Consider the following 24,443-nt stretch of genomic DNA (forward strand, 5'->3'; position numbering starts at 1 on the left):
AATGAAGCTGAGTTGGTTTCCCCAAACAAAACAGGAGCCCGAGGGAATGAGGACAGCCCGACCCGAGGGAGCTGGAAGGGCGAGGTCCAGAGAGGAGCGGGAAAGAGCGTGCGGGAGATGCAGGCCCTGGGTGGTTCTCCTGGGACCCAGGACAAAGGCCACTCCCGGGGAGCTTGGAGAAGAGCAAGCCCTGGCCATTCCATATTCTCAGCATCCTGACGGACACGCCGTTCCTTAGAGAAAGCAAAGCTCTTCCTGGCACCACGGCCTCAAGGGAATCACTGTAGAGCAGCTTCGAACAGAGGCCTGTTCTTCCCCTCACCCTCCTGCACCTCTGCACTCTGATGTGGAGCACTGGGCCAGGTGCCTGCCCACAGGCCATGCCAGGTGGGCCTCTCCCATGGAGGGTCATTTGCCCTGTGTGGGAAACACAGGGCTGGCATGGGTTCTGCCAGAGACACACACATTTTTGTAGTATTTGGATTTTCATCGCCTTGAATGCATCTTTTTAAAAAATATTTATTTACTTTTTGGGGTCAGACCTGGTGATATACAGGGGTTATTCCTGGCTCTGCACTCAGAAATTACTCCTGGTGGTGCTTCGGGAATCATATGGGGTGCTGGGAATCGAACCCGGGTTGGCCGTGTGCAAGGCAAACGCCCTACCTGCTGTACTATCCCTCCAGCCCTCTGACACTTTTTTTTAATTAAAAAATTTTTTTTTCTATTTGGGTCATACCTGGTGATGCTCAGAGGCTACTCTTGGCTCTACACTCAGGAATTACTCCTGGTATTGCTCTGGGGACAGTATGAGATGCCAGGGATTGAACCCTGGTCGGCCACATATAAGGCAAATGCCCTCCCTGCTGTACTCCTGCTCTGGCCCATGAACGTGTCATTTTGAAACAGTATTGTCCTAAGCAGTAGGGGCCACGGGTGTAACTCTGAACTCTGGATTTCCACCGAATTCAGTTATACTAAAAGTAAGAATCTCACCGTGTTCTCCTAAAAAAATCACGTTATGTTTGACCTTCGTGCAATCGCGAATGAAGGTCCCGCCTGATTCCAGGTCCCTGTGGGTGGGGGAAGCCAAGCCCCGCCTCACCTCACCCCGCTTGACACTGTAGTGGAGGGGCCCAGGCAAGCTCTGTTGAAGGCTCCCCTCTCCCTGCCTTCCTGTGTCCACCCCTGCACACCCACAGTCCTGAGCTGGAGCAGATCCCGAGCAGAGTTTTTTTCTTTGTTTTTGGCTTTTTGGGTCACACTGGTGGTGCTAAGGAGTTAATCCTGGCTCTGCACTCAGGAATCATGCCTGGGGACCATATGGGATGCCGGGGCCTGAACCCCGGTCGGCAGTGTGCAAGGCAAATACTCTACCCGCTGTGCTATCGCTCTGGCCCCCTGAGCAGAGTTTCAAACCTGCATGAGATGCCTTCCTCTGGGACTTGCCCAAGTCAGAACCCTAGTGACAGAGCAGAGGTCAGGATTTTCCAGCCTCACCCCTGCCCCTGCCCTCCAGGGATGGGTGAGCACTGAAGGGAACGAGGGTCGAAGTCACTGGGTCTTCACAGCAGAGAGCTGGATTCAGTGAGAGGTTGGCGTCCTCCCCCCCACCCCCCTTGGAGGATGAACCTCATCTCTCCCGTTCACCCAGACGCACCTGGCACCCAGCACTCGGCCTGCGCAGAGCTGACCTTTGGAAATGAGCTCTGGGCTCTTCAAGGCCAAGTGCAGGGACGTCTAGGGGAAAGTCAGCACAGTGTCGCTTCTGCGAGGAAGAGAAGGAACAGCAGTTGTGGGGGGATGGGTGGGGGCTTCTGCCCTCTCTGTTTAAGTCCTTTTCAAGCAGGATGGAGGGTTTTTGTTGTGCGTTAAATTATTGCCGATTTTGTGGTTGCTCAGCTGAAACGTGATTTCAAAATTTAAAATATTAAGCCCACGAATAAATCGAGTTTCCTTCGGATATCGCCTTTTCTTTTTGCTAATGGAACACTCAGCGCCCTACCTCAGAGGGCTCTGACTGACGTGGGAGAAATGGCTCTGGTGTTCCTAGCGGGGACGCCTCCATGTGGGGTCTTTTCAGCTCGTCACCCCTCATCTCTCCCTCTGTTAAAAGTCTGTGACGTGTTTTGGGGGTGTGCCTGGATGCATCTGGGAGTGACTGAGGCAGAGTTCATCTGGAACTGGGTCACGAGAGCCTCAGCATGACTCACACAACCCCAACCGGCTCTGGGAGGCGCTCGGAGAACCCAGGCTGACATGAGGCTGCTCTGGAGAAGACCAGGAGGGTTCCTGTGAAACCAAGGAAGTTCGGTGGCCCGCTCCTCTTTGTAGAAAGGACACAGCCCACACACATATGCTGTGGATGACGGATGGTTTCGCGGGGGTGGGGGGGTGCTCCCCAGGGGCGCACAAGAGACCTGGGAGCCTCACTGGCAATTCTTGGCCACCCAGGCTCAGTGCGAGGGCCTGAGAGGGTGGGACAGCTTGGGCCTTGCAGGTGGGGGTAGCTGGACCACCTCTGAAGTGCTGGGGCCCTCTAGGACCACACCTGACTCTGCTCAAGGAACCACATGGCACCCAAATCAAACCTAGGTTGCCCTATCCAATCTCCTCACAAACAATTTTGTTTTTTTTGTGGACCACACCCTGCAGTGCTCAGGGATCATTCCCAGCAGGGCCCAGGGAACCATATGGGATACTGGGGAATCGAACACAGGTCAGCACGCACAAGGCAAGTGCCCTGCTGGCTGTACTATTCCTTCATTCTCAACAATTTTATTATGTATTTTTGAGACACCCAGCTGTGCTCAGGGATCACTCCCGGCTCTGCACTCGGGGGTCACTTCTGGTGAGCTCAGGGGACCATATTTGTTGCCAGGGACGGAACCCAGGCTGGCTGCATGCAAGGCTGTACTATTAGACCAGCTCTCCACAGATGATTTTAATATATATATATATATTTATTTTGGGGTCACATCAGGCAATGCTCAGGGGTTACTCCTGGCTCATGCACTCAGGAATCACTCCTGGCAGTGCTTGGGGGACCATATGGGATGCTGGGAATCGAACCTGTGTTGGCCATGTTGGCTGCGTGCAAGGCAAACGCCCTACCCGCTGTGCTATCGCTCCAGCCCCCAGAGATGATTTTAAAAGTCCAAAACTAGGAGACGAGTGTCAAGGAGGGTCCAGAAAACCTCCAGAGGCCACAGGATGACCACTGTCTTGGGGACTCTCTCAGAACAGCCATTCTTCTTTGTCTCCTCTGTGTGTGTGTGTGTGTGTGTGTGTGTGTGTGTGTGTGTGTGTGAGCACTATTATGATAACAACAGAGTCTTCCTCCACATTTCCCTGAATTTGGCTCTCCTCATGGGCATGGGCATCTTCCTAGGTTGAGGCCATCTTCTCCCAAGTGTCTGGCTGCATCAGGCACAGTTCTAAGCATCTGCTCCACGAAGCCCATAGGCTTGGTGCCATTACAGCCCCTATTTTACAGGAGGAAGCCAGTGGGCAGGAAGGTCCTCTCACTCAGTCCAGAAGTTCTGGACTCTGGGCCTGAGGCCGGGCAGGTCAGGCCTGAGCTCCTGACCACTGATCTTTGCTGCCGTCCCTCACAGGGACAGCAAGTCTCCTTTTTGCTTTGCGTTTTTGTTTATGTTTAAACTCGCCGAATGCTGGGTCACAATTTGGATACAACAGCTTCCGTCTTTCCTCCCTTTGGAGTTTCCATAAGTTTTTCTAATTTTTTATGCCTCTAGAATTTTGCAACACATACTCTCTGTATATATAACTTCGCAGCCTGGCACTGCTCCCCTAGAGGCTGGATTCCCAGACACTGCGCCAGGGGACAAAAGCCATGTGTGTTGGGGTGGGGGTAGCTGTGGGGTTTGTTGTCCAAGGTTTGTTTTCTTCCGGAGGAGGGGGCTGTCAGTCACTTGCTTCCATGCCTGCATCTCCAAGTCAGCCCCTGCAGTGTGTGTGTGTGTGTGTGTGTGTGTGTGTGTGTGTGTGTAAAAGACAGTCTCTCTCCCCAGATCCCCCCAGCCCCCCTGGACGATACCATGGTGTGACACCTCTTAAAGAATGGCCCCTTTGGGGTTCCCACTTGGTCCTGAGAGACACAGCCAGGATGGAGACCAGGTGATTCTGACGGCCAGGGACATAGCAGGAGAGAGAGAATTGAGGGTCACTGTGCTGACCTTCAGGCTTTCTGTCATGCTTGAAGAGAAAGGCCCTCTGAGAGTGAAGACCCTGTTCTATGCATGCACACTCTCTCCACAGCCAGGACCTGGGAGCTGGTCAACCCTTCAAGCCTCTTCTAGATGAAAGCTTCTTTTTTATTTTACGAAAGAGTCGTGGATGGCCCCTGGCCCAGTCCCCGCCTTGGGCGAGAGGCCGACCGAGAGCAGGGTCTGTGGGTCCTCTTCTCCCTGCCTGCCGGTTCCGAGGAACCGTCTTACTAGAAAGGAGGCGTGCAAATATTTTGCTAAGCAGCCAAGAGAGGAAACTTACCCAGGCTGAGTTGCCCTGGCTGGGTGCGGGCCATGGACACAAAGCTCAATGGGCACCATTATCTGCGAGGGGAGGGCTGTTTGTTCCGCTGCGCACGGTGCCAGAGCCCGGAGCCACCAGGCTTGCCACTCTGGCTGCCACACAGAGGAGAGTCCTCGCGCTCAGCAGACTCTGCGGTTACGCAATGCGGGGCCAGGGGAATGACTCTCCCCGGCCCGGAGCCAAGCCTTGTTCCTTCCTGCCCGAGCGTGTCCATCTGAAAACGCTCCACATCGAGCGCCTGGTGTCCGCAAAAAATGCTCAGCCTGCAACCTGCCGGTTTATTCCAGAGAGGAGAGGGTGCCCGTCCCTGTGGTTCCTGCCCCTCCCGTCCAGACTCTGGGCCCCCACCACATAGGCTCTGCCTATGGTGCCACTGTGCCCGGCTCTTGCTCTCGGGGCCCCTCAGCGACTCTGCCTCCTAACCTTTGCCCTCCTAACCTTTCCCCTCTGCCTCCAGTCCTTCCGAACCCCCCACCCCAACAGCTGTGCTCGATCTAAGTGAGCACAAGCTTTAATAGTGAGCACACACTTACCGCATGTCCCTAATAGTTTCTTCCCTGATCGCCCCAGCACCAGTGACCAAGAGCAGCCGGAAGTCTGCATGGGGGAAGGGGAGGGGCTGCTGGGCCTCCTTTCTAGTCCCATCATCCACAACCCCCTGCGTGGGGGTCCTGTTGGCATGGCTCTCACACCCTGCCCAGAATCTCCCAACCTGCCCCGTGCCCTAGCCCATCCACCCACCTGCTCCCTGGTGGGCCCCAGATTCCCTGCAGCTTCCTGCCATGCAGGGGCTGTTCTCCACACAGCTGGGCATGGGGCAAGCTGGCTCCTTCCTCTGCTCATGTCCAGCCACATCTCAGGATCAGCCCCAGCCTGCCCATTGCCTCTCCGGCTCCTCCTCCTCCTCCTCCTCCTCCTCACCTTCTGTCCCCTCCGTCTTTCTGCTGTCCCTCCACTCCCATCAAGAGCCCCCTCTCCCAGAGCCCTCCTCCCCAGAACCAGTGCCCCCTCCCTCAGGCCTCAGGTCTTTGCCCCAAGGCCCCCCGCCACACCCCTGCCCCTGCTCTCCCCTCCCCCCATCCCCTGGGTCTGGCCTGGCCCCGACTCCTTCCCTGACTCCATATGTTCCGTGAGGAAAAGCTTGTCGCTTTATGGTTACTTATAGGTGGTCTATTCATAGCTCTGCCACCTCCCGAAAGAGTGTGGAGCTGACAGTCTGTCTGTTCCTGCTGCTGGAACGGAGCTCCAAGGGGCAGAACGTGTTTTGTCACCTAGAAGGGGCGCGTGGTGCCTGCTGTCTCCACAGGGCTGGCAGGAGGGAGGCGCCACCTCATTACGGATGGATGGGGGTGACGGTGGTCCTGGCATTCCTGCGGTTCCCTTGACGTTGCGTGTGTGTGTGTACTCGGTGTGAAAGTGTGAGTGTGTGTGTGTGTGTGTGTGTGTGGTGGTAATGAAGGGAGAGAATGGGGTGGGGGTAGCACATGCAGGACCAGTGAAGACAAACTAGTTGGCTCCAAGGTTTCAGGGAGACTGTTGCGAGGTTTTGGGGTGTGACACCAAGCATGTAGGTCTTGGTGGGCCCCATGTCCCCTGCCTGGGCACAGTTGTGTCAGAAAAGCACATTCACAGAAGCAGGCATGAAGGCTGTGCCCAGGGCAGTGCAGACCAAGATCTGCCCCTGGAATCGACATCCCTCTTAAAAAGTGGTGTGACAAAGAAACACAAGATAAAACTAAAATACAGTGAATAGGAGAAAACATTTGCATCCAACACATGAGATAATGGGTTGATAATCAGGATATATAAAGTACTCACAAAGATCAACCAATGGATGGCTAACAGGCACTCAGAAAAAAGCTCATCATCAATTATTATTAGGGAAATCCAAATCAAGATGACAATAAGATATCATCTTACACTAGTGAAATGTTACATACTAATAGGAATAATCTGTGTGAGCAGGGATATGGTGTAAAAGGAATTCTCAGTCCCTGCTGGTGGGACTGGTGTCTGGTTCAACCCTTGTGGAAAACAGTATGGAGAGTTCTCAATAAAATTAGAATTGAGCTGCCATGTGACCCAGCAATCCCACTTTTGGTTATCTACTCCCAGGACAGAGAAAACATAAATACGAAAAGGACATGTGCACACCATTATTCATTGCTGCACTTACTACAACAGCTAAGATATGAAATTAACCTAGATGTTCAATGAGAGACAAGTAGATCATGAAGATGTGATATATATGCACAATGGAATACTACACAGCTATAAGGAATAATGAAATCATGCAATTTGCTGCAACATGGAGGGAACTGAAGATACATGAAGTAAACCAGAAGAAAGAAAAACACAGGATAATCTTACTTAAGGGTCAGAGCAATAGCATAGCGGGTAGGGCGTTTGCCTTGCACGCGGCCGACCCGGGTTCGATTCTTCCACCCCTCTTGGAGAGCCTGGCAAGCGACCCAAAGTATTCTGCCTGCATGGCAAAGCCTGGCAAGCTACCCGTGACGTATTCGATATGCTGAAAACAGTAACAACAAGTCTCACACTGGTGCCTGCTTGAGGAAAACTGATGAACCACAGGAGGATAGTGACAGTGACAGTGAATCTTACATGTGGCATTAGAATAAGTGGAGGAGGGAATGCAGTGTCTTAAATGGGGGATACCTAGATCGCCCTTGGCTCCAGAGTACAGGGAGGAGAAGGCTAGAGAAGCAAAGAAATCGAGTGGGTGGTGGGAAATAAAAGGGAATGGGCAGGGGCCAAGGGGATTCAGGCATATTGGTGGTGTAAAGAAAGGGTATAGAAAAATATCCAAACCATTGAGTCAACTACAAATTATGAGGGCCAAACTTTAACAACCAAGCTTAAAGGGTGCCTGTCAAAACGCAGGCTGGGGTAGGGAGGGCCCCCTGGGAACACTGGTGGAGGGACGTAACACTAGTGGTGAGATGGGTATTGCATATATCTAAAACTATATGTCTAAAACTCAAAAGTGAATAATTTTGTAAATCCTAGTGCTTTAATAAAGTTAAAAAATAAAATTAGGGGCTGGAGAGATAGCACAGCGGGTAGGGCGTTTGCCTTGCACGCAGCCGACCCGGGTTCGATTCCCAGCATCCCATATGGTCCCCTGAGCACCGCCAGGAGTGATTCCTGAGCGCAGAGCCAGGAATGACCCCTGTGCATTGCCGGGTGTGACCCAAAAAGCAAAATAAATAAATAAATAAAGTAAATAAATAAATAAAAATAAAAATAAAAATATTAGCCCACTACGGCCTCTTCATCTCCATCTTGAGCATTTGAAAGATCCTCCCCAGGCAATTTCATACAGGGGAGACCCTCTTTTGGAGGAATCTGACTCTGGAATGAAAGACCAAACTCTGCTGCATGCACCTAGACCCTCATCCTCCTTAAGGACTGAGATACCAGGAGCCTCCAGTAAAGAGCCTTCAGGCTGCTCTGTCCACTGTCCTACCAGAACTTGGATCCAGTCTGCTTCTCGGGCACCTCCCTGCATCCAAAGTGCCCCAATTTTTCCTGATGCCCCCCATTCTCTGACTCTTTCCCAGTCATCAAAGTCCAACCCCCAGGTCTTTTTGCTCCATGGAGGGCTGGCAGAAATGCCTCTCAACGTAACCATATTGAGGTTAACCAGCCACACGGCCTCTTTTGCTGCTGTGACAGTGGCACCGTTGAGCCGGTGAACACCTGCCCAGGTGACAGTACTTCCACAGACATGGGAGTCCTCTCCCACCTGTGTCGCTGGCTGACCTTTCAGGGGACCCATGGACCCAAGCATCCAAACTTATCAGCAGCCTGGGGGAGCTGCCCTCTGGCGGGTCTTCATGTTTGCTAGCAAAGGCTGCCCAAGCATCTCGGAAGCCCACCCAGAAGCCTGAGAGGCACAGATAGGAGAGAAGCAGAATTTCTTCCCAGAAGGGGCCTTCTCTAGGCAGAGACAGGGAAATCACATGTCACCCACAAAGACGGGGTAACATGAGTCTCAAAAAACAGCTCCTAACGCCACGGATGACGGGTGTGCAGAGGGCAGTGAAGGATACCCCAGTCAGGAGGAACCTCTGCAAAGAATTGCAGGGGTCGAGGGTGGCAGACTGGTAATCGAGACTGAGCAAAAAGGACTGGGATGGACCGTCCTTCAAATCAGGGGGTGGCAATCCCAGCCCTGGGTCTGGTTCTCTACAGAAAGCTGTCCAGGCTACATTTTCTTAGACACTGTCACAGCAGCAAAAGAGGCCGTGTGGCCGGTCAACCTCAATATGATTACGCTGAGAGGCATTTCTGCAGGTGTCCGGGAGAGCACGGTCAGAGTGGGCTTCATTTCTCCACCACTCTGGGACAATGTCAGGATGGGCTGGCACCGTTGAGCCGGTGAACACCTGCCCAGGTGACGGTGAATACGGGCAACTTCGCTCAGTGGAGGTTTCTGGAGAGGGGCGGGTGCCTCTGCTCTGAGACCCTCACGTGCAGCCCCTCCTTTATTCTGACCAGCATCATGCATGGGACAATTATCAACCATTTGACACAGAGACAGCTGAAGTCACTGCTCCGAGGTCCCACAGCTGGGAGGGGGACGGAGTCAGGAGGAAGCAAACCCAGCGCCAAGTTCAAGGGCTTTGGGGTCAAGCATGTTTGTTTGCGAACAGCTTCCTTCGAGCTTCCCTGAAAAATCCCAGAAGCCCGGGGCCTCTACAGGCAAAAATCTGCACCAAGTGGAGGCAGGCAGGAAGTGGGGGAGGCGTGTGGCTATTTTGGAAAAGCGACATGAAAAACCACGAAGCGTCCTACCTGTCCCGTTTTGCTCCCATCTGTCCTTGGAAACAAAGCTGCCCCTCTCTAAGATAAAAAGGTGTTTCTCCCTGCTTGCTGGCCCCATGGCAGCGGGTGGGGAGAATGCTAAGCTTAGCACATGGGCGCTATTTTTAAAGGACTATATAAACAAACAGGGCTATGTAAATAAGAAAAAAAAATGAGGTCATCCTTTTAAAATCTAAAAATGTCCTTTTTCGGGGTTGTGGGGAGGCAGCTAACCCTTCGAAAGAATTGGCACCTTCCCCCGCCCCCCCCCAGAGGTCAACAGCAGCCCACGGCCTCCCACAGCCGCCAGGCCTGACCCTCCCTTGTCCCCACCGAGGCCAGGCGGGCAGCTGGGGTCATGGGGCTCCTGGGGTTTATTCCTGGCTCTGTGGCCTTTGCCTCGAATGCCCAAAGCCACTGACTAACCCCAACCACCATTCTCTGGGGCCCTGACATCTGTCCGAAGCAGCTCCAGCCCCCCTCAGAGGAAGCCTGGGTGTAGCAGGTGCTCTGGGGGCCCCCTCCCCTAACTGCAGCCCCCAGGCCCCTGCCTACCTACTCCTTAATCTGCTCAGGGGCCGCCCCTCTGTAAGCTCATTTGAAACAATTTATCAGCCCCCTCCCCAATTTCTCTACACAGTTTTAGGGGCCCTGCTAAGCAGCACTCCTAGGGCATAGGCTCCACTCCCAGCAATACTCGGTCAACCAGCCTGGAGAGATCAGTGCTCAGGTCCAGCTGTGCTGAGGGCTACCAGAACAACCCTAGCAGTGCTTGGGGTCCCCGGGACTATACTCAGCCATAGAGGAGCACGTTGTGCCAGAGATCAAACGCAGGTCCTAGCACATGCACGAAATATGCCCTGCCCCTAAGATAACCCCCAGGCCCTTGCACATACTGTAATGTTTTTCCTTGTGCTTCTCTATTGAGTCTTACAAGTCCATGGGCTGGAAAGTGACAGAGAAGCCCTGACCAGCTGTGTTCAGCTCACCCTACACTGTTAGTGCTATCTCCGGCTTTGAAAAGAGCTCTCTCCCCATTTGTGTTTCTGGGGTGCTTTTCCCACTTGGAACCCCAGGACTCTCCCTGCCACCCACAGTCCCATCTCAATCCTTTCCTTAATCATAAATCACCACTTCCTCCTCTCCCACCTGTGAGGCCCATCTCAAAAAACCATGTCTTTTGTGAAACTCAGAAGCACACTTGTCCTCTGCGTCCAGCGAACACCTGGGCATCATTCATCCCCACCTGGGGTTCCAGCTGGTGTGTTCCCCACTGGCATGAGAGTGTGCCTCTCACCCTAGCTGGTGTGTCTGGTCATCCTCTGCTACCCTCTAGGACAGAACTGTAAAGCAACAACACTTGCCCAAAGGGTGGTTTGCAATCTGTTTCAGAGTGCCTTCCCAAGTTAGGTGAGACTTTCTTTCTAAAAATACCATTTGACTCTGATGAAAACTGTTATGGAAAATGGGCTGGCACATTCCTACATGTTCTAGGTCATATTGTACCACCCGAGTACAGCCAATGGGTGTGGCTGGCTTAACTTGGTCTCTGCAGACCTTAAACCAAGGCCTGGATAGATGGTGAATTTCAACTAAAAGGAGTGGAATTCAGTACCGGTCATTTTTTTTTCTTTGTTTGCTTGTTTGTTTGGTTTTTTTTTTTTTATTAGTGAAACACCTTGAGGTACAGTTATAGGCTTACAAATTTTGTGCTTGGGTTTCAGTTATACAATGATCAAGTGCCCATCCCTCCACCAGTGCCCGTCATCCATCACCACGGGTCCCAGCATCCCCCCCCCACCCCCCATCCCCCCGTCCCATCCTGCTTCTGTGGCAGGGTATTCCCCCTTGTTCTCTCTCTCTTCTTTTGGGTACTGTGTTTTGCAAGAGAGGCATTGAGTGGCAATCATGTTTGGTCTATAGACTACTTTTAGCATGCTTCTCCCACCCTGGGAGGGTCCTCACAACACCCTTCATTTGGTGCTCTCTTCTAATCAAGACAATGCACACTTACAGAAGCCACACAAGCTAGGCTATTCTAAAGCAGCCAATGGGAATGTGCTACGTGGATAATAATGAAAATTTCACAAATGATCATGCTGAGGTCATCAGTGGTGCAAACCAGAATTCCTTCCACTCCTCCCCAAATGTCCATGAAAAACTGACCTCCAGACTGTCCTGCTTGCAAGTAGATTGTCAAAAAATGCTTCAATGTGTGCCTTCTTGTTGATATGATTTAGAATTTACTAAATATGACATAACCAATGCACAAAATGAAAATGACAAGGCAATATTGGAGGTTCCAGCTGTTTCAGCTATACAGCAATTATTTAGAGCAGGTCAGCTCACTGCCTCTATCATGGTCCGAATCATACACATTACTGACTTTTCAGGGCAGACAACACACAACGATCACAACTTCTTAACTGCCATCAGAGGAGGAAGGCAGTCAGATACCACATGTGGATGGATGGCATAGCTCTGTGTTAGTCAACAAACCTTGAGTTAGAAAATTAAGGAGCAGCCCGGGGTAGTTAGGCTTGTTTCAGTGTTTTCATTCCTCAAAGCAGAGTCACTGCTCTACTGACGGGCTGTCATTAAAAAGACGTGTCCAAAAAGAGGAACTTAAGGCAAATGGGAGTAATCTTGCCACTGCTGAATTGTCCCTGGTAATCCAGGTTTCCAGGCTGAGACATCTGGAGCCAAGTCCCTGCCCTGTGGAGAAGCCTAGGGCCCCACACCCACAGACTTCCTCCAGCGTATAAACAGCCCAGTGACAGGCCTCCTCTCGGAGAGATGACACGTTGCTGGACTGTCCTAGTCCCATAGCTCCTGCAGCACGTGGCTGCATGTGACATCGCCTAATTTCACAGCACTGACAGCCCAGTAGGAACACAGAAAAATTAGATGGAAAGCCTGAGCTTAGTGGGCGCAGAAACCCTCTAAGCTCAAGGAGTGAAAACAGTAACCCAGAAGGCTCAACTAGCACCGAACACTGCAGCAAATCCTCAGGCAACAACTTTAATAATACCAGTGTGAGAGATATGTTGTAACAAGCAATATAAAGTAAATCATTGAGTGCTGGCTAAGGGTGCAGGCTTGGTGGGGGGGGGAATGGGTGGAAAACCAGGGACATTGGCGGAAGGAAGGTCACACTGGTGGTGGGATTGGTGTTGGAACACTGAGTGTCTGCAACAAGTGTATTATGAACAACTTTGTGTATCATAGTGTTTAAATAAAGTTTCGAACAGAGAAAAGGTAAATTATGGGGGGGGAGAGAGGAGGGAGAAAGAGAGGAAAAGGGAGAGTGGGGAAAGAGGGAGGGAGGGAGGAGAGAGAGAGAGACAGAGAGAGACAGAGAGAGACAGAGAGTACAGCAGATAAGGTGCTTCTTTTCCTTGCATGCAACGGATCCCAGTTCCTGACACCACATAGGGTCCCCTTAGCACCACCATGAATGTTTCCTTAGCATAGAGACGGGAGTAGCTGTGAGCACCACTGGGTGTTGCCTGAAAACCAATTTAAAAAACAGTAGAAGCACACTAATAAACTACCACATATATATATGTATATATAGCACAACGGGTAGGGCGTTCGCCTTACAAGCGGCCAACATGGCCGACCCGAGTTCGATTCCTCCGCCCCTCTCGGAGAGCCCGGCAAGCTACCGAGAGTATTCGATATGCCAGACACAGTAACAACAAAGTCTCCAATGGAGACGTTACTGGGCCCGCTCGAGCAAATCGACGATCAACGGGAGGGCCTTTACCTTTACCTTTACCCAGTTTTTCTGGATATCACCCCGGTCCAGGTCTGTCCAAAAAGAGACCCTGGAATCGTTCTTGTTCTTGAACCATGGACGGTGCTAGTGGGCTGCCCAGCACAGACTAGTCAGTGATGCCACTGCCCCCCGGAGCATGGCTCCTGCCCACTAGCGCCTTGTTCAGAGGCCGCCTATTCTTGTGCCCTCGTTGGGAGCCACTTGGGGTCGTGATGGGCCGGGTGCCCCAGAAACCCTGAGTTGGTACCCCATGTATCACGGACGGCTTCGTTCCCCGGGGCAGCGCAGGAAGAGGAGGGGAGCCGCTCTCTTGTTGGAACTGACAACTCATTTCCCTCTGGGCCCCTCTGGCCCCTCCAGGTGCTTCCCTGCAGCTGGCTGGGCCCACAGGGCCAGAAGAGAGTTTCAGAGCAGAGAAGGGAGGGTAGGAGCCGGGGCTCAGGAGGCTGCCCCCATGTATCTGCCACTCTGCAGAGGGCTGCTTCCGCCTTCTCCGACCTGACTGCCAGTGGCGACCCCCGAGTCCCGCAAGTGTGACATGTCCAGCAGGGTGCAATGCTGACCCAAGGCCCCAGGAGGCATCCAGGGCACCCATGGACTATTGATTCCTCCTGGGTCCTCCTTGACACTGTCACCGCCTTTCTTTAGGCTGCCCCTTGGTGGAGAAAAAAGGGCTGACCCCAGGGGCCAGAGTGATAGCACAGCGGGGAGGGAGTCTGCTTCCACGTGGCCAACCCGGGTTTGATCCTCGGCATCCCATATGACCCCCAAGTACCGCCAGGAGTAATTCCTGAGTGCAGAGCCGGGAGTAACCCCTGGGCATCATTAGGTGTGACCCAAAATGCCTTGGGCAGCCAGAGGCTCTGCTCCTTAGTAGCTGCGTGACTGCTGGTTAGTGTCTGGGCCTCTCTGTGATGTGAAACCAGCCTCCTGGGGGCTCTCTCTGTCCTGTCTAAGCCCCAGACAGGCCCGAATCTCTACCTCCCCGTGACCAAGGGTGTCCTGAACCAGCCAGGTGGCAGAGGTGCCGTGGCCGCAACTGGGAGGGCAGTGGGGCTGGACTGCCAGCAGGAGTCTGGGTCCCTCCCACCTGGGGAGCCGCTGCATGGGCGCAGCCATATTCTGGGCCTGGCCTGGCCCTCACAGCACCCCCGAGGGGCAGGAGCCGTGAGTTGTCTTTCTGGTGAGGGGAAAAGATGAAGCATCTCTGCAACAGGATGGAGATGGACACAGAAAATCTGTAAGCGTGGGAGCTGGGACATGAACTAGGGTATTCCAGAGCCTCTCGCTTAAGTACCATGTCCCACACCTGCCTCCAGAGAAGATGCAGAAGCCCACATCATCCTCCTCCAAGTCTTCCACCTTTGCCTGAGAAGCCTGAACACACCTAGGTCCACTGGTTCCTTGAGGATCTGAGCTGGGGTGGAGGCGGGGGTCTCTGACCCTCTCCCCCCCCCCCCCCCCCCCCCCCCAGAGCGTGGCAACTGCAGGGATGGTCTCTCTGAGAGCTACTGGGTCACCATGCCCCTCCCCCTAGTGAGAAAGTCCTGCTGGGGCAGAGGAGGGGGTTACATCTCATATCCACCCCCCCCAGGCTGGAGTGAGCCCCCTGAGCCAGTCACCAGGAGAGCTTCACCAGAGCCCCTCAGAAGAGGCCCCAAACCCCAGGACGCGGCTGCATCAGAATCAGAACACAGCTTCCCGTCTCGGGCCTGGTGTGATTCAGTAAGCACTGCTGGGGGTGGGGGGAGTGAGGGGCATGAAGTTGACATTTTCTCTTTATTTGCTACTCCCACCACCTTCCCTAGGTGAGTCTGATGCCCTACAGACAAATCATCCGAAGCCATTCTTGACGCAGAAAGCTCTGAACGTGCCCCACCTGGACCAGAACCTCAACATCTAGCCTGAAGCCACATCACAGACCTGAAGAGCTTCAGAAAACCCCAAAGGACAGAAAAAGGCCCAGATCCCAATATGGGGGCCCTCCCCAGGCCAACTCCCTCTGTATCTGCCATGTGCATGTGTGTGTCTGTGTGTGTGTGTGTGTGTGTTTGGGGGTGTGGGGGGTCATGACAGAATTTCTAGCAACTGCTGCTGACTCAAATGTGCCACTAGGGCTGAGGCTGCCGTCCTTCCTGTCTTCACAAAGGAGGCTCTGAGACCCTCCCACTAAGGGGCCAGGGAGTGAGTGGGTGGGTGGGGGTTTTTCAGGCAGGAGGGGAGTGGAGAAGACTGGGGCAGTTGGGGAAAGAAGACATGGAGAACTGGTGGGGGTGGGGAGGCTGTACTCCATGGAGGGAGCAGTTGCCAGGGACAGACGACATGGAGGTAAGAGAATTTTGCGGGTTCCAGACGCCTTTCCTGCTCAAGGAGCCTCTGAGGACTCTCAGCTCTCAGGAAGCTCCAGGAAGGCAGAAGTAACAACCACAGCAACATTAATGAATGATGAGTGTGTGTGTGTGTGTGTGTGTGTGTGTGTGGTGTTTGGGCTCCAACCCAGAGCCTTTCCTGCAGAGCTAAAGGCCAAGGCCTGGTCTAATGACCCATTTGAAGGAAGGAGAATACGAGTTAGCTCATTCAAGGAAGACCCATAATGGCACCCCGGCAAGGACACACAGTGACGACTGTGGTCTCTTACCTGTGCTGAAGGCACCACTTCCGATGACCAAAACTCAAACACCGTTCTCTTTGAAAGCCAGCATTCATGTCCACGCCGGCCACGGCTCCCTCCTCTCACGCTTGGCTCTTCTTCCTGGAAGGGTGAGCTGACCTGGCCAGGATCTCGGGAGGCTCCTCCATGAACTAGTCTGAGGCTGTTCAGATTGTGCCTGGAATCCTGCAAGGGACGATGGGAAAGCACGGTCAAAGAGTCGGCTGGGGCAACTTTTTTTTTTTTTTAGTTTTTGGGTCACCACTAGCAATGCTCAGGGGTCATTCCTGCCTCTGCACTCAGGAATTATTCCTGGGGTGCTCAGGAACTATATGGGATGCTGGGACCGAACCTGGGTCAGCCGCATGCAAGGCAAATGTCCTACCTGCTGTACTATCTCTCTAGTGGGTAACTACTGAAGACACAGAAAAATCTCTGCTGGTCCCAGGAACTTGGGGTCCCCACCCCTCCCACCCTGATTATCTCAGAACAGGGCTGGATTCTTATGTCCTCCCGAGAGGTGGTATGGCTGGTGGCCCTACCTGTCCCTTTCTACCTGGCACCAGACACTAGCTCCTCTGAGCCACTGCTCCTTTACCGGCAAGTGGAGAGGATTCCATGATGGCCCTCAAAGGTTTCGTGGTACACACACCCTGCTCACAGGTAGCCCTTGTCTTATTGCATTTTGCTTCACAGTGCTTCTCAGACACTGTGTTCCTTATAAACTAAAGGTCTAGGGAACCCCATGCCTACCTATCCTCCCCACCCCTTTTTCCCAGAAGCACGTGCTCCTTTCGTGTCTCTGGCTCTGGCTTCAGTAAAGCATGAATACTGTATATTCAGACGCGATGCTGGCACATTTAATAGCAGAAACATCACTTTCCTAGGTGCCCGGAAGTGAGAAAATGGTGTGACTTGCCCATTGGTGGCGCTCTGGACCCAAACCGGCCTGTCTCCAACGGGTGCTGTGACCCTCAAGACTGTGACGCAGATAGCAACTCATGTGATGACAAACAGGATGTTATTCAGGGGGCTTGGTGGAGAAGAAAAGCCCCTGAGAGGCAGTTTCCTCAGGCTGGTCACGGGCTAGGCCAGAGATTGGAATCAGGTGCAGAAAAGGTGCCAGTGTAGCCTGGAAGAGGAAGAGGGTTCCCTGGAAGGAGCCCAGAGCAGCCTCTGGGAGGTGAGAACCAGCTCCTCTGTACCCGAACCCCATGTGGCCATCAGCAAGAAAACTGAATCCAGTCATGCAACACCAGGACCCAGAGTCCACCAGCCCCTGGAATGAGCCTGCAAAACTGCTCGTTTGTCACAGAACCTTCAGGGGAGAATTCAGTCGATGGGTGCCTTCCTTCCTGCCCAGAGCCGAGACTGCTGCCACGTCACCCCAGATGCAGGCACTTAGAATGCCTCCTAAACAGCGAATGTTGCTAGAAGTCACCATGTTTGGGGCTAATTTGTTACACAACAAGACAAGACAGGGACCGGAGCGATAGTCCAGCAGGTAGGGCATTTGCCTTGCATGCGACTGACCCTGGTTTGATCCCCGGCATCCCAAATCTTCCCCCTGAGCTCACCAGGAGTAAATCCTGAGTGCAGAGCCAGGAGTAAGCCCTGAGCCCCTTTGGGTATGGCCCCCAAACAAAAACAAAACAAAACATAACAAGAGAAGACAAACACAACCTGCAAAAATGATCTGATCCCAGGAAGGGGGTGATATCAGTGACCGACCTCAGAGAGCAATGGAATCCCCAAAGCATTCTGGGCAGGAGCGGAGCATCAATTCCCGGGTGAAGAGACCAATAATCTGGCCTCCAGTGCAGGCTGGTGCTCAATGCCGGTCCACTCAATAACCGCCTATGGCAGGAGGAGCAGCTAGAGCAATGTGCTTCTGGACCGGGAGCCCCATTTTGTTTGGTGGCTCTACTCTCTCGGTCTGTGCTCCCAGAGTCCTCTTGGTGCCATGTGTCCAATGGCTGAGTCATCTCACTTCCAGGGCCAAGATACTTGGTTCAATCACCAGTCCGTTATTGTTCGTGAACATGGCTCAGCTTTGCCATGCCTGGAAAGGGGGTGGACATGATGGGCACATTCCTGGGCTGTAATAATTCAGGCAATCCACAGGTCTCCTTGGAAGCCCGGCACACAGCACCCAGGCTCACGGCCAGGGACTCTCCCAACTGCATCCAGCTGTGTAGATTTGGCTACACACAGGCCCTGCATATGGCCACCCTCTTCTCGGGCACCACACTTTTGAGAGTGACACACCTTGGAAGATAGTTTGGGCAGCCACCTCCCATGACTGAGTCCCAGAATACTGAGCAGTGACAAAAGGCCCTCTGTAGCACCCTCCTGTCACATAGCCCACAGCTTGGTGCCCGTGACCTTGCCCTGGGCCACCTGACTAACACTTCCTGAGTCTGTGGTCCGTGTCCTCCCTACTTCACCTCTCTGTCCATCACACCCCTGCACCCCCTCCCACACACCCTCCGATCCACCCTCATTAATAAAATCCACGGGACTCTGCACTTCCCAGGGCAGAAATACTGTGTTTGCACAATTCTCATCTCAGCCTTTGCCACTGTTCCCACAGACATGACTATCGGTGCCACCTTGCCCACCTCCCTCAGAAAGCTCAGCCATACGTCCCAAACTAAAGTTTCCCTTCCCTAAATAGCCAGAGTGCATCTGGGGTCCTCAGAGCTATCACAAGCCCCCCCCCCCCAGCCCTGAAGTCTCAGAGTCTCAGAGACAGTGCCATCCCCCTGACAATCTGACCCACCCCTCGAGCCAGGCACGAGTCTCTCACAGTGGGGGCACCCCTCTGCCTTCACCACCTCGTTTCTTTTATTCATGACTATCCAGACATGCAATCATCTCAAAGTGCCTGCTATTTTTTTGAAGGCCGCAATCGGGGATTGGGGATCACTTGGCCCATGCCTCAGTGGGGGCAGGAGAGGCAGTGGGAGTGGGCACGAGAGGGGTATAGGCTCCAAGGGTGCTCATAGTGTCAAGATTCCTCCACAGCACCAAAGAAGGAAAAGAAGGCAAGAGATTCGGGGGACGTCTGAGGGGTAGGAGCAGATATTTTCAACCAATGGAGTGGTGGAAGAGAACGGAAGATCCCAACGGGCCAAAAGTTGGAGAAATTGCCTGCTGTCCCTATGCTGAATGGGGACAGCGCCTGGGGGAGGAGTCGGGTAGGCTGGACCTGACCCCGTGGTGGACGGAGGACACTGAATCACTTCCATGGATGAGGTGATGCATCAGGACGAGGGGTGTGGTTGGAGAAGTGAAATCAGGTGTGGTGCCTCTTTCCCCCTGACCCCCCACCCCCACCCCGCCTCCCCTGGCCACCAGAGGAGGCAGCATCACCTGAAGGCGGTTCCAGAGGAACCTCCACAGCAGGTGGCAGGGACCGTGGACACAGTGGCCGCTGTACCCCTGGAGCAACGCCGCACACACCTGCTGTTCTACAGGGCAAACCAGACCCATCTGTTTTGCCTCTTTTGGCTAATCGGCAAGGAAATGAAAAGAGACGCACACAAGGAAGAACAACAGAGCTGTCCTGCCAGACGGCCAGCAGGTCTGAGGAAAAGCAGATGAGCACCGTGACAGAAAATCAAATCAGGGCCCTGTGGCCTCACCCACCTCGGGAAGGGCAGGACTGGGCCCATCTGCCAAAGTCCCGGGCAGTCCCTCCGCGGCCTTGCAGCGGGATCAGCAGGTCCCACAGAGATTTCTGAAGGCTCCAAAATGAAAGGGAGGGAAAACAGAAGCCAGTAGCTCTCACTGACTTTCACCAGGAACCAACCTTTTCCTCCAGAGACTTTAGCCTGGTGAGGAGTTTGACTGTGACCAATAGAAACTTCCAGAAGGTTGCATCAACTTTTCCATCAATCAGTGCCCTGAGATTCCTTAACTCCCTGGTCCATTATTCCCAACTGTCTCTTTCCTCTGGTTCCTGCCTGCAGTGCTGTTTCCTACACGAGCTCCACATGTGGGTTACCATTCTAGGGGAGACTCGGACCCCACCCCATCCCAACCTGCCTCACTCCTCCAGACAGGCCAAGACTCCTGCAGGAGATGTTGCCCTTCACCCCAGGAAAACAGTATACTCAGCTTTGTCTCTGACAGTCGACAAAAACTGGGAGAGTCAAACTGACATTGGACTTGACACCAAGCCCAAGCCTGGCCGGAGGGCAACAGAGCATTGGCTGCTGAGCTGAGGGGGAAGGGGGCTGTAACCTGGGATGTGTTACTCAGCCGAGACTCAAAGCCAAAGCCCTCAAAATAGCATGCCACCCACTTTTCTTTTCTTCAAACAATTACGCAAGGAATTACTCCAACACAATAAAAAGTGTACCAGAAAAAGTAATTCAAGAAAGAGCAAGAACAGTAGAAAAATAGACCGTCAAATCCAAAGAGGTTTTCACCATCACCATCTCATCTTATTGGGAACTAGAGACCGTTTCATTCTTGACACTGACAGAAAGGTAGGGGTTTTAGGTTTCTAGTTAAGGGTAAACATTTCTAGGAGAAATTTGAGATACGTCACTTTGAGAACAATGAGAGGGAGGATCAATGAAAATTCAGTTAATTCAGTAAGTTAGAAAAAGCACTAAAGAGATAGAAAAAAGGGCCATCAATGAGACATTAAATAAAATGATTAAAGACCAACATATCAATAAATACAAGAATGTGATTAATACAATATAAGACAAGAAATTAGGTGGGTACAAAGAAATTCAATCATATGTTGTTGGAAAGGACACTTAAATTGACAAAGATTGAAGGTCAAAAACGGCAAAAAGATATAACAGACAAACTGGTCACAAAAGAGTATGTAAAAGCCATTATCAATGGTGAATAAAACACAAAAATACTAGATGAAATATACTGTCAATGGGTCTATTCCTCTAATAAGAAACAAAAATAAGGAACTTTTAACCTTAAAAACAAAAGCATAAATGACATGAAATACCACATGTTCAGAACCACAGAGACAAAAAAAAAAAACAGCATAGAAATGTCTCAAAAACACTACTCAAAATCTGATCATACAATAACCTCCAAGGAAAAATGTTAAGGTTTTAAAGATTGCTCTATAACTTCATATCTATTCAAGAAATAGACATTTTTTGAGAACCTTTGCTGAAGGGTCCTTGTACTTGATGAAAACCTCAGATTCTATAATATTCATTAGAGTTTCAAACAATAAAAGCAGAAATGAACAAGTAATGGAAGTCTAAACCATTACGAGGGCCATTTAAAAATACTGTCCTAAGGCCAGGGATGTGGTTCAAGTGGTCGAGCACACGCTTTGTCTGTTTGAGATCCTGGGTATGGCCGGGGGCACTGCATGCCCACCCCACACCCACCACACCATCTGATGGGGCTCTCCCAGAGGACTCTTCTAAATAATCCTCGAGTCAGAGGATAGCAATGAATTATGCATCTAAACAGAGAAGCTTAAAAAGAATAAAATAAAATCTATAAGGCATAAATAAAATAATAAAGAAAATATGTAAGGTTGAAAATAAAAATGAATGAACGCATGAAAAGAGTACAGCATCTTCAAAAAAGGAAATATAAACTAGTGCTGGGACCAACAAAATGGATTAATCATCTCTGGCTACTCTATCTGCAAGAAACATCACAAAAAAGCATCGACAGCCATTGTACACATGTTTCTGAACTTTCCTTTTTAATTTCGGAGAATTTGACATATAAACTGTTATCTATGAATTTAAACCTTGATGTTTATTTTTTTAAAAAAACATATAAAAAGGAGAAGAAAACCTAAATAGGCTGATGATGAGAGAAAAAAAACAAAAACAGACTGTGGAAGATGAAATTCCAAATTAGTGCTAAAGAATTGATTATTTAAACAAGATATCCATGGCAACCAGCTGTATGTATTAAATACATACTATGTGTTAGGGACTATTCTAGGAGGTTCATTAGTGACAGGAGAGACAAGCATACCTCACTCCATCTTTAGGGGCAGAGGGTCTGGCCAGGGGAGATAGATAATAAATTCTCAGGAAAATAAAATTAATGGGTCTGCAACAAAACAGCTACAGAGTGAAGGAGGAAGGAGAATTCTATTTTAAATAGAGTATATGTACCTTGCTTACACAGAAATTTATTTGGAATAAAGACATAAGCAAAACAGATAAAGCAAGTCCATGAAAATGTCAGAACAATTAGAATAGCTGAATAAGTTAGGGTTGGGACCTCAGCTCGCTTACAGGAAAAGATAAATAAATTTGACTACATAAAAATACCCAACACTGGAAATAACAAAAACTCCCACCCACAGTTGCAAAGCAAATGACAGACCAGACACACTGTAATTGTTGTTGTTGTTGTTTGGGGGCTACCCCTGGTGGTGTTAAGGGCTTATTCCTAGCTCTGCAGTCAGAAATAACTCCTGGCGGTAATCAGGGGACTCTATGGGATGCTGGGGAATCGAACCCTCGTTGGCTGCATTCAAGGCAAGCACCTTATCCACTATATTATCTCTCTGACCCCCTTTTTACAAATATTTTTATTTAAAGCACTCAATAAAATACTAAAATATTTGCAACACATATAAGAAAGGCCAGTATCCATAATGTGTAGAAAACATCCCCAAAGCAATAAGGCAGTTAACAACATGGAGAGAGGAAACAAACAGATCACTATTCAAAAAATGAAAATATCAAATAAAAAGGCAGAGGGCTGGAGAGGCAGAATAGGGGTTAAGGTTCTCCCTTGTGCTATTGACCTGTGTTCACATTACACAAATCAAGGTACGTAAGTTACACACATATCAAGTTCCACACAAATGTTACACACACCCATCATGTTACACAAAAATGTTACACACATAAAGTTACACACCCATCACGTTACATACACACAGATACACACATACACACAATCTCTGCCCGTCAGAGGCTTAGCAGGGAAGCTTTTACACGCCCTTTTTAGGATGAAACACACTTTCATGATTTTATAGGCCCTTAATATTTTCTTATTTGTCCTTTCCTTACTTTTACGAAATTGTGTATTTGTAGGCTCTACCCATATATCATTTTATGTTAATTTAAAAATGTATTTCATGGAATTATTTATATTATTGGGCTGGAGCGATAGCATAGCAGGTAGGGCGTTTGCCTTGCAAGTGGCCAACATGGCCAACCCGAGTTCAATTCCTCTGCCCCTCTCGGAGAGCCCGGCAAGCTACCGAGAGTATCTCGCCCGCACGGCAAAGCCTGGCAAGCTACCCGTGACGTATTCGATATGCCAAACACAGTAACGTTTGTCACAATGGAGACGTTACTGGGCCTGCTCGAGCAAATCGATGAACAACAGGAGGACAGTGACAGTGACAGGGATTTATATTATTAATTTCAATAAAATCAATAGACCTACAAAAAGAGAATGAGATAGTTCGTGAAAAAAATCTTTCTAAACCTACCATTGATTTACAATTTTGTGCAATTTCAGGAGATTAGTTTTAATCATCTATAGATGTGTAGGTGTTACCACCGCTACATTTTTTTAAAAAAATATTTTTCTTATATGTGGGCTATAAAGAAACATAGCAAACATAGTAAGGAAACAACAAACAGTCAAAGATACCTGAACTGTAGATTTGGTCTGTAGGCAAAATAGTTTACCCGGAGGAGGGGGTGGCTGGAAGGGTCCCCGGAGCAATACACACAGATACACACAGACACACAGACACACAGCTGGGAGGGTCCCTGGTGGAAGGAAGCAAACTCTGGTGATGGGTGTCGTGTTGGAATGATGCGTTCATGTGTACAATTAGCAGTACTGCAAATCCTAGTACTTCAATAAAAATGAAAAGAAAGAAAAAGCGGACTACACGTAAACCACACACTACATACACACCACCTCACCCTTATTTATTGCTATCTGTCACCAGGCACTGTTACACGCATTGACTCATCAACTGTCCCCAAAAGCCAGTCAGCTAGGTCCTCTCTCGGCATGCTTCACAGATGAGGCGACATCGTGGCGGGGACCCTGACGTGCTCCCGTCCCACAGTGAGGGTGCAGAGGAGGGCAGATTCAAACTCAGGAACGGAGCTCTCACAGGCCCTTCAGTTCTCGCCCCAAAGTGGCTTCCCAGGGCCAGGGAGATAGTCCAGGAGTTAAGGAACTTGCCTTGCATTCTGCTGAGTCTGGTTTGAACCCCTGGCACCACATTATAGTGTCCAGTGCACAACCAGGGGCTCACTCCTGAGCACACAGTCAGGAATTGTCCCTGTGCCATGCAGAATGTGGTACAACCCCCACCCCCTACCCAACAACCCCCTCCCTCGCAAACCCCACAAAAAAAACAAAAAGTGGCTTCCCAATGGGACTAAGCAGATGAAAGGTGCCTGTTGTTGTCAGAGTTGGTGTGTGTGGCTCTGAGGCTGACAGCTGCTCTTCGCCCCTGCTGCAAATATGGAAATCACTTGGCCTTCATTTGCAGGGGAGTGGAGCAGGAGTAAAGGAGGACAGGATCTGGTCACCAGACTCCCAACAGAAAGCAGCGGGGCTGGGGTTAGAGAGAATACAGTGAATAGGGCGTTTGCCTTGCATAGGCCAACCTGGTTCGATCCCCAGCAC

The 24,443-nt window shown here is 51.0% G+C and overlaps 1 long non-coding RNA gene across 1 annotated transcript in view; it reads right to left on the minus strand.

Annotated features, from left to right (window-relative positions):
* Window positions 1-15,802: 15,802 nt before the first annotated feature.
* Window positions 15,803-24,443, minus strand: part of LOC130032020 (uncharacterized) — a 206,244-nt gene continuing 197,603 nt past the window's right edge. Inside the window, exon 3 of the long non-coding RNA XR_008793722.1 lies at window positions 15,803-15,998. This is a non-coding gene — a long non-coding RNA (uncharacterized LOC130032020). The remainder of the gene's footprint in view (window positions 15,999-24,443) is intronic.

This window comes from Sorex fumeus, unplaced genomic scaffold (genome assembly GCF_029834395.1).
Source record: "Sorex fumeus unplaced genomic scaffold, SorFum_2.1 ptg000047l, whole genome shotgun sequence".
Lineage (NCBI taxonomy): Eukaryota > Metazoa > Chordata > Mammalia > Eulipotyphla > Soricidae > Sorex > Sorex fumeus.